Source organism: Psammomys obesus, unplaced genomic scaffold (assembly GCF_907164565.1).
Source record: "Psammomys obesus unplaced genomic scaffold, mPsaObe1.curated_primary_1811, whole genome shotgun sequence".
Taxonomy (NCBI): Eukaryota; Metazoa; Chordata; class Mammalia; order Rodentia; family Muridae; genus Psammomys; species Psammomys obesus.
The window spans coordinates 8,325,687-8,336,866 of record NW_026596088.1 but is presented as its reverse complement, the minus strand read 5'-3'; the positions used below and the strand labels follow the sequence as shown (position 1 = coordinate 8,336,866).

The 11,180-nt window shown below is 40.5% G+C and overlaps 1 long non-coding RNA gene across 2 annotated transcripts in view; it reads right to left on the bottom strand.

Moving 5' to 3' along the window:
* LOC129691263 (uncharacterized) overlaps positions 1-9,632 on the bottom strand; it is a 28,958-nt gene extending 19,326 nt beyond the window's left edge. For both annotated transcript variants that reach the window (XR_008722438.1, XR_008722437.1), the window contains exons 1-2: positions 9,508-9,632; positions 8,337-8,459 (exon numbers count right to left, since the gene is read on the bottom strand). This is a non-coding gene — a long non-coding RNA (uncharacterized LOC129691263). The remainder of the gene's footprint in view (positions 1-8,336; positions 8,460-9,507) is intronic.
* Between the last annotated feature and the right edge of the window lie 1,548 nt (positions 9,633-11,180).

Sequence of the window (11,180 nt, the reverse complement as noted above, 5' to 3'; positions counted from 1 at the left end):
CACACACACACACACACACACACACACACACACACACACACACACACCTTAAAAATAGAAGCCTTCCTTTTTTATTTATTTTTTTCAAATAGAAACAGTAGACAGAAAATTCTTTTTCTTCTCTCTTCCGAGGATTGTTAGCATGGAAACCAGGGTTATGAAAACATGAATTCAAAGGAAGTCTAGTTATAAGATGGTAAAACTGTGTGCAGAAGAAAGAGGCAGAAGAAACAAGCCAAGATGTGGACAACCGGAGGCCATTGGCTAGTCTAGCCATTCCTTCCTATTGTCTATGTCCCTTCCTCACACAGATTCTTTCTCTTCTTCTTTTGGCATTCCACAGAAAGGGATGTTGGGTCATTTATAGCTCCACAGGTTCCAGAGACTATGCTTACTTATTTTTGTCTTGTATATTGTCTACTTGTTGTTGATACTGGAAAAATTTCTATTGTTCACCCTCACAGTTCACGTGTTTCCAAAGTTTTAAGTGATTAATTGCCTCAAAAAATAAGGTTTGAGAGTCTGGAGAGATGGTTCAGCAGTTAAGACTGCTTGCTGCTCTTGAAGAGAAACCAAATTCGGGACCCAGGATTTGTTCAAGAATATCCAGCTGCTGTGTGGCAGAGTACAGATATTATCTTCATTGTCCACATGTACTGACCTTCCTTTATCACCACCGCATTACTTCCTTTTGTCCTCTGTCTGCTTTATCTCTGTAATACTAAAGCCCAGTACAGTGTTGAGAACAAAGTAGATGGTAAATAAATATTTGTTGAATGAATTATAAGGAAGTGTTAAAGGAAGAAAGATAATGGAAGTGTGTGCTGGAAAATGTGAATAAAAGAAAGGATGCAAAACGAGTAAACCTGGCATATAGAGACATAGAAAAGCACAGATGGATAGACAGATGCAGGAGAGATCATCTTAAAACATAATAAGGACGTAAGTTTTTAGCATCATAGGCTACATTTAGTACAGAAGTAGTCTCTGGAAATCCTTTTCTTCTTCTCCTTAATTACCTTTGCAACTTGAGAGTAGCCAAGTCCTAGAGCCTGACTCAGAAGCCCATGCTCTTAGCCTCTCTGGTTTAATTCTGGAAAATCTCTCTCTATATCATAGGAGCCGTATATAGAGGTGGATTCCACTGAAGAAATCTTTGGACAGTGTGGTTCGTTTTTGTAGCTTAAAGGATAGAAGTCATGGCAGACCAAGTCTAGTTCCTAGGGGAGGGAGCTGGCATATCTTAAGGTAAGCAAGATATGACAAATAGAGTCAGTGCCATTTACTAGGTGAATGACCTTAGGTGGCTTCTCATGCCATGAAGACTCTGTTCCAAGGTGAAGGCATTCTTGAACCCATTTTACAAATCTATTTCATCAATTAAGTAAACATATATTTGTATTATATGTATATTATACATATAATAAGGTTTTGGTGAATTCTTAATAAATGGTAGCTGATATTGCTATTGTTATTTGGAAAATCTTGGATTCAGGATAATTACATTTGCTTCTCAAGCCAGGGAGGGATCTGCTTATGAAGCTGTGTGTGGGCCGTTACATCTTTCTTTCCCTCTATTGCTTTTACTTCATTCACCATGCTTATACTAAGTGTCAGGCCACGAGCTAGCTGGGGATGCTGTAGATATGCCTCAGTTCTTGCTTGGGAGAGTGCAGAGCAAACTAGGAAAAAGGGAAGCAGCAAACACAGCCCCTGGGTGAGAAAACTTAAGCAGTGTAACAAATCTGCTTTTGTAACTCAACCCCTGGCCTGCCTCTTGCTAGGAAATGGGTCTAAGCAAATCACTTAATCTTTTTAGATTCAGACCCCATCCTATTGATAAAATGGGCTGATGAAAACAAAATGTGCCTGCTGTGACATGTCAAGTAATTAGCATGGTGCCTGGCACTCATAAAACTTTGAGAAATATTAACATCTGCAAAATGAGGATATTAATGCCTTTCTGTCTTCTTTTTACAGAACTTTATTTACACACAAGCTAGAGAAGCAGTTTGGCTGGCTGCAGACTGCAGGTCTGCATCTCTTACTCCTTTTCTCCAAATCCAATTCCTAAGTCTCACCCCCAGCTCTGTAACAGGTCATCTGCCGTGGCCTCTCTGCTCTCTGTGCACTTATTACCGGAGAATTAAGCAGGTCCTTGGTGGCATACCCCCTTTCCTCTCTCCTGTGCATGACCTCATCTTCCAACTTCTAGCCCATCTGCATTCCGTACTTCTAAGTATCATCTCTCAATATCTAGAAATATATTGTACCCAGGACCTCCGGTCACCACACCTGGCAGGAACCCAAAAGCATTCTCTACCAGCTAACACAAAACCATAAAAACCCTCCTAAGAACAGGAGAGGGCAACAGAAACCAAGGAACAAAAACACCCACCCAACAAAGACAAGATGAGATATCAGCACCTAGAATTACAATCATCCCAAAGGCAGATGTTTAGACACCAGTTTAAAAACACAATAACAGCCGGGACAATATGTCCCCACCAGAGCCCCGGAACCCTATTACAATAGGCCCTGAGACTGCAACAGAGCTGAAGCACGAGACAAAGACCTTAACATAGCTTTTATTGATATGCTAAAGGTCCTTAAATAGGAAATGAATAAACACATTAATAAAATCTATGAAAACACAAACAAACCGTTGGAGGAAATGAATAAAACATTCCAAGACCTAAGAGTTGAAATAAAATTAATAAAGAAAATCCAAATTGAGGGAAATCTGGAAATGAAAAATTTAGAAAATCAAACAGGAACCTCAGAGGCAAGCCTCACCAAAAGAATATAAGAGCAAGGCAGCACATAATAATGAAAAACACTAAATGTACAGAACAAAGAATAGTAAAAGCTACAAGTGGAAAAGGAAGGCCCAGTAACATATAAAGGCAGACCATTATAATAACACTTGACTTCTCAATGGAGACTCTAAAAGCCAGAAGGGCCTGGACAGATGTTCCACATTCTCTATGAGACCACAGACTACCATATTTAGAAAAAATTACTATTATAATAGTTGGAGACATAAAAATATTATAACCTAAAATCAAATTTAATACAAATTCATCGCTACATAAAGTGCTAGGGGAAAACTTCAATCTGAAGATGTTAACCATCCTCAAGAAAACATAAAGAATAAATAATCCCAGGTCAACAAATCAAAAGAGGGACACACACAGAGAGACACACAGACACACACAGACACACACAGACACACACACACACCACAAGAGTGAAATAATGGGAATCAACAAACACTGTTCATCGGCAGCTTTTAAAATCAATGGTCTTAATTGCCTAGTAAAAAAACATAGGCTAGCAACATGGATGTAAAAATAGGATCCATAACTTCCGCTGCATCCATAAATCACACCTTAACATGAATGATAGACATTACCTACGAGTAAAAGGATGGAAGAAGATAGTCCAAACAGACGGACCTAAGAAGCAAGCTGGCATAGTCATTTTACTATCTGACAAAACACACTTCAAAACAGAACTGATCAGGAGAGGTAGGGACTATCTTAGCGGTGACTCTAACATTGCAAGTGAAAGACTGGTATAACAACTTCAAGTCAGTGAAGAAAGGAATTAAATAAGATATCGGAAGATGGAAATATGACCCATATTCTTGAATTGGTAGGCTTAATGTAGTAAAAATGCCCACCCTACCGAAATCAATATACACAGTCAATGCAATCTCCATCAAAATTCCAACACATTTCATCATCGAACTTGAAAGGTTGATTTTTCAGCTTCATGTGGAAACATAAAAATCCCAGTATGACTAAAACAATCCTGAATAATCAGAGAACAGCTGGAGGTATCTTCCATCATTGCCAATCTCAAGTTGTACTACAAAGCTATAGTAATGAAACAGCATAGTATCGGCACAAAAAAAGACACAGTAGTCAATGAAATTGAACTGGAGGCACTTGCTTTTGATAAAGAAGCCAGAAATGCACACTGCAAAAAAAGGCAACATCTTCAACGAATGGTCCTGGTCAAACTAGATCAATATATATAGAAGAATGTAGAACATCCATGCTTATCACCCTGAACAAAATTTAACTCCAAGTGGATAAATAATCCCAATATAATACCAACATAATCCACTGAATCTGAGAGCAGAGAAAGTGGGCGTTAACCTTGAACTTATTCACACAGGAAAAATGTTTTTCTGAACAGAACACCATGGCACAAGCACTAAGATCAACAATTAATACATGGGACCTCATAAAACTGAAAAGCTTCTGCACAGCAAAGGACACCATCAGACTAGACAGAAGCCTACAAAATGTGAAATGATTTTACCAACTACACATCAATAGAGGGTTAATTTCTAAAATAGATTAAAAAAAAACTCAAAAAGCCTGACTATCAATAAAGTAAATAACCAAATTGAAAAACGGGATAGAGATCTAAACAGAGAATTTGAGAAGAAGAAATTTAAAAGACTGGGAAGCTCTTAAAGAATTGTTCAACATCCCTAGTCCTCGAGGAATTTCCAATAAAAACTTCTTTGAGATTTCATCTTAAGTCAGAATGACTAAGACCAATCAAACAAATGATAGTTCATGCTGGAGGTGATATGGAGTAAAGGGAACATTAATCCAGTGTTGGTGGGATTGCAAACTTGTGTATCTGCTGTGGAAGTCAGTGAGGTAATTTGTGACTACGCTGGGAATTGAACTACCTCAAGATCCAGCTGTACTACTCGGGGGCATATATTCAAAGGACAGTAAATCCTGCTATACTGACACTTGCTCAACCATGTTGCTACTCTATTCATGATAGCCAGAAATGGAAAACAACCTAGATTGGTGAACGGATATAGAAAATGTGGTACATTTACACAATGAAATATTACTCTACCATTAAAAAAATTAAATCTACAGGTAAATGGACAGAGTGAAAAAAAGATCATCCTGAATAAGGTACCCCAGAAAGGCAGATATGATATATATCCACTTACATGTGGCTATTAGCTGTTAAGTCATTGATAGTCAAGTTACATTCTGTAGAATTACAGAGCTTAGGTATAGAGTAAAGAGCTAGGTGGGAGGGGACAGATAGATTTTAGGAAAGGGAAATAGAATATATACAGATGGATGAGAAGGTGGGGCTGGAAGAGAATATAGGGAGGGACAGATAAAACTGAGAGTCATTTGGGGAGGGTTCTATGGACACCTAACACAGTTGAAGCTTCATATATATATCTATAAATCTATCTGTCTGTAAATGACAATCTGAATGAAACCCCCAAACAACAGGGGAGAAAGAGTCCGAGCTAGATATCTGTCATCACCAAATGAGGCTTCGGGACCAGGAATGGATTACATCTAATCAAGTTGTTGGCCAAAGGGTTCCATGGGATCCTTCAAACAACACAGGCTGTTGCAAAGGCCATAGGTTGCTCTCCAGAAACCGATGGCAACACTTTATTGCTGAAAAATAACACCTACACAGCTCATGGAGAGGTTGAACTGATGCCTACCTACAGCCTTCACCTCTTACTGACTAGCATTCTTGGTACCAGAAAGCACTCTGCACCTTACCAAAGAAGAAACGTAAACACCGAAACAGCTACAACCCCTTTGATTTACGATGGTGTCCCACTTGCAAGGTCTGCTAGTGCGATGGTGGCACAAAGCTTATGGGAGCAACCAATCAATCAATATCTGATTTGACTTAAGGCTCACTCTGTGAGATGGAACCCATACCTGATACTGCTTGCTAGTGACCTGGGACTATATAACCCAGCAACTCAGTAGTCTCAGTAACACCAAATACTTCTACAAAAGGGACATAATGATAAAATGGCTCTTATCGACACTCTGCTATGCTCTTAGATCAGAGCCTTACTCAGCCATCATCAGGGGAGTTTCCTTCTGCAGCACATGGGAACAAACACAGAGACCCACAGCCACACAGTATGCAGAGAGGAGAAACCTTGGAGCACTCGGCCCTAAATGGATGCCCCCATAAGATCCATTCCTCAGAGATCGGGGAACCCTGTGAGAGTGAAGATGGAAAGATTGTAAGAGCCAGAGGAGATGGAAGACACCAAGGAAACAAGGCCTTCAAAACAAAGCAGGGCTGATGTACATATGAACTCACAGGCTGTAGTAGCGTGCACAGGACCTGTACGGGCCTGCACCAGATGGGGTTCTAGAACGGACAGAAGTCAACATATGTCCTCATTCCTACACCATAAGCAATCTCCAATTGATAACCACTTGAAAATGAAAATTTAGATCTTTTTCCCAAAGGAGTCTGTGATAGAAATTTTGGTTTCTTTAAAAACTCAGCTGTGTTATGGAAACATGTCTTTGTTTTAATCCCAAGTGTGGGATTTTAGTTTGGGCTTTGGTTTGCCCACAGCTTGTAATTGCTTCCTGCTGGGCATGGTCTTTGCCAGCCGCTAACGTCCTGCCTTGTGCAGCACAGAGAGGGGCACAGTCTAGGACTCTGAGGGATATAAATACAAGAGCCCAGAAAGAGAAGTGTGGCCGGTGGCAGCTTGGAGAGGCCAGAGGGGATGGTGTTGTGGGTTAGAGCAGACAGATGGGGAGTGACTCTTAGTGGTACAGAGGCTTGGAGGAGATTGTTTGCTGTTAATGGAGATTGGTAGAGCCCCCAAAAGAACCCATTAACCCTAAACAGCCAGGAGAAGTGAAGGGATCTGCGCTCCCTTTCCCTACTAACCTTCTCTCTCCTACTTAGGGATGGGGGTTTGGAAAAGAAAGGCTGTAAGGAACACCAAATAAAATAGATTTTTTAAAAAGTGTTACAGGAGTCTTACTAGGGAAATAAACTACTTCTAAGGGTAGGCTGCATGCCCAGTAGAAGATGGCCAACAGAAGGGGACTCAATAGCGTCTTTGGAGGTTCTTTGTCTCATAATATCCTATCAGGGAATTTAATTTAATTTAATATAATTATTTTATTTATTTGTTTTTTTTTTACCCTAAAGGTTTTGTGTATGTTATAGCTTTTAGGTTTTGTGTTTTTATGGGATTCCAGAATATTCAAAGAAAGGTGACTTGCCTCTATATTTGTATTCATTTTCTTGAGCTCCTTTCCTTCTGTTTGTTTGTTTTGTCCTATGCTTACTTGTTTGTTTTTATTTTTTAATTATATTTTGTTATAATATTATACTAAATATAATAAATACATATATAAACATATTAATATAATTATATTTTATTTTATTATTAAAAGCATCCTATAGATGCTTGTTTATTTTCTAACAAGAGATAGAAAAAGGGTGAATCAGAATGAGAGGGGAGGTGAGGAAGAACTTGGAGATGTAGAGGGAGGGGAGTATAATCAGGATATATTTTATGAAAAATCTAATAAAGGAAAAAAATTTAAAAATCAAATTATTAAGCTTTTAAAAATTTAATAAAAGAAAAAATTATTTTGTTTATTATCACTGTGTGTGATGTGTGTTCATGTATGGATGAGCATATGTATGGTATGAAAGCTGGAAGACATACATAGGTTCTGGGCATTGAACTCGTCATCAGGCCTTCATGGCAAGAGTTGTATCATCTCACTTCCCTCCCACTTCTCTTCTTATGCCACATTCATGATTATTAAAGGGGAGCTGAAAATGAATGGGTTTTAAAGTTGTAAAATAAATGTTCATTCTAAACCACCAGAAAAGACAGCAGAACATACAAGTTGCCCAACACTCACTGCTCTGCATAAGGTGATATAGAGTAAGCATTGATTAAATATCATTATAGACAGGAAGAGGCTGTCCTTTTTTCCCCTCTTGTCTGAGGTAGTTTTGTCTCTAGGATGCTCTACAGCCAAGAGGGAAGGGAGAGGAATCAGGGACTCGGAGAGTAAAGTGGAAAACATGGTAACATATTTCCCTAGGAAATGTCATGCCTATCTCTGTATGCCACTGATAGATCACCTCTTGACACAGGTATTGGGCTTGAGAGTGAAGGAGACAGAGAAGTCCACAGCTGACAGGGAAAGCCTCAAGAGCAGAAATCTCTGCTGTGAAACAGAGGTCTGATGATGATAGGGCTGGGAGAGTTGTGGGGTCAAGCTAGCTTGGTTCTGTTTGCAACTCCCATGGCTTCCTTCTGTTCTTATTCATTCATTCACCCAAGTGTTTCAAGCAGCCATTAGCGCTCCATCACTATGCCTGACATTGTAGATGAAGACGACTCATTCTCTTTGCCTTCCAAGAGTTTATGTAAGGGTCTCAAGTTCAAATACTCATGCCAGGATAGCATCAGCCACTGTATTAAACAACACCTGGCATTTCTGCAGCTTTCATGTAGAAAGAAGACTTACCTCACTGTTCACTCATTCATGGACAGTTCAGTGTGATAATCTGGGCTCACAGAAGGGGTGTGTCTCCGCTCCATGCAGTCACTCCAAAACCCTGGCCACTGCTGTTTCCTTGTTGCTCAATTGCTTGGGGTTTCAATATGCAGACAGAAAATAAAAGAACAAAAAAAAGAAGACCCATAATGAAAGTTTTTCGTGGGCCAGGACTGGAAGTTACCCTTATTATTATTCTCATTGGTCAAAACATAGTCATGTGGTCACACAAACTACAAGGGGGGTTAGGGAGTCTACCTGAGCCATGAGCTCAGGAAAAAGGAAAATATCTGATCATGGTACTTTAATCTGTGCTTTGGGAACTCAAGGGAAGTGACTGAAACAGGTGCTACACTCCGCTTAGTGCTGCTATCGTCCACGGTGTTGACTGTCTTTCCAGAACAATAATAAAAGATCGGAGATAATCAACTTATAAAGAGAAAAGGTCAAGTTTTGGCCAGGACCAATTTGTGATCTGTTCTTCCTATAGCTATTGAACCTGTGTTAAGGAAGAATATCATTGCAGGGGTATATGTGCGAGAACAAAATGTACCTCATGACCAGGAAGCAAAAGAGTATGAGAAAGGGACTGGGGTCTCACAGTCACTTACAAGAGGATGACTTTAATCACCTGAAGACTTTCTACTGGCCCCCATGTCTTAAAGGTTCCCTTACTCTCCAGTACCCTGGAGGCAAGACTTTAACACCTGGGTATTTGGGGGACTCTCAAGAACCAAAAATAGCAACCACAGACTGAGTAGTTTACAGAGAATCTAAGTTCATTTCTTGTGGTTCTGGAGGCTGGGAAGTTCAAGGTGCTGGTCTCTGGTGACGACCTTGTCACTACATTATTCCATTGCAGAAGGCAGAATGGAGAGAAAAGGCATAAGTGCAAGAAGGGGGGGTAGGGAGAGGGAGAGAGAAACAGAGAGATATAGACAGAGACAGACAGTCAGATACACACACACACACACACACACACACACACACACACAGAACACACATGAGAGCTTTCGTCAGGAACCATTTCCATCGTAACTCAACAATCCTGCAAAGGCAGCAGTAGTCCATCCACGATGGCAGAGCCCTCATGATCCCATAGTCCCTGGAACGCCCCACCTCCCATTCCTGTTGCACTGACCTGGTCTTCTGAGGGACAGTGAAGTCTCATCATTGGGGTCCATCAGAATAATGAGGGTTGGGACAATTTGTGGCTCAACTCAGGGCACAGTTATCACACAGGGCACATTGCCTGTGGTTTGGCTCTTTCAGGAGAAACTGAAACTGTGGGTTTCAAAGTGCAGTTTCCCGGTTCTTAAATGCTGACAGTTAATTACAAAACTGAAGGGTGGACAGTTTTCTGCTTGCCAAACTAAACAAACGACAGGCCAAGTGTGGCTCACTGGTGCCAGCTTTTGACCTGTGGATTATGTTTCATCTGGAAAGGGGCAAATGCATAGTTACAGCCCAGTGTGGTCACTGGCACATTGTGCTCTGCCATTCATTAGCTCCTGGGCATAGACTGTAAACCTGGCAGGAGACAAAGGTGTGAGTAAGACATGTTCTCTACTTTCAAGGAGGTCACAGTCCACTGGGGAAGGCAGATGTTGTACCAGCAAACACGGCAGAGGAGAACAGCGGTAATGGGTGTGTTTGTTAAATGACTAAAACCTAGCCAGGGGTCATAAGGAAGGCTTTCCATAGGGCAAGAACTTTAAGGTAAGCGACCAGATAGGAGGAGGAGTTACCCCGCTGGAGTGCTGATGTCCCATGTGAGTGAGCATGCGCAAAAGGTCGTGGGTAAGAAAGAAGTGTCTCCGTGTGCAAACCAAGAAATTCCAGTGCGATTTGACTTGAAAAACATCCACGTGAGTATTTGCTGGCCCGAGGGAACTAAGGGTGACCCCTCGGCCTAAGAGGCAAAATGCGCTAACGGCCACTATAGCCCAAACGACATTATTTTAAACAAAACTGAAATCCATCTGCGTCGAGAATTTTCATTCAAACCCGTTAAATAATTTTAGTGTTCACAGTTCAGCCAGGTGCCAATATAAAAAAAAATAGAAACCATATTTCATATTTGTCATTAATGGAATTTGGACCTACACATGTAAAAACTTCAGATAATATAAATCATTTCACTTTGCAAAATGTTTCTCGTCTGTCATGTCCAACAATTGCGAGCAATGTGCTAATTCACCAGTCGCTTCGGATACACGAATTAAAACATGAAAGGAAGCAAGGAAATGGTTGCTTGGCATCAGCAGAAAACAATGCTTCATTTTGCAAACCTGTATTGCATTTTTGTTATCTGAGACTGAGGATGCAACAAGTTAATTAATTTGTATTTTTGCCTTACCTAAGTGTTTTCAATCCTGAAATTTCCTCTGGCTTCCAGAGCAGTGTTGTTCCTGAGATCAGCAAAGGTGCTGTAGACAGCTCCCCATGGCATTTGAATGCACTTGCTTTTTGCTTTAAAGAGACAGAGCAAAGGACGAAGAGAAACATTTGCAGACACTGGTGACATTAGTTGTTGGTGAAGGGTGTTTAGTGGTTAGAATAGAATGCTACATCTCAACACTTGCCTTCCTAGTTTTCAATTTTATTTTTGTCTGTGTTTTCCATACATGCTGCTGTCAAGACTGTAGAGTCCAGTGTGCTTAGCTGTTGCCCAGATATATGAGGAGACATACCTTGTGGAGTTGAGAAGAAAGAAGCCCGGGAGAATTTGCAGCTAGTAGGACCCATGGCTAGGAAGATGGCTCAGTTGGTAAAGTGTTTGTCATGAAACCATAGGGATCCAAATTTGGGTCC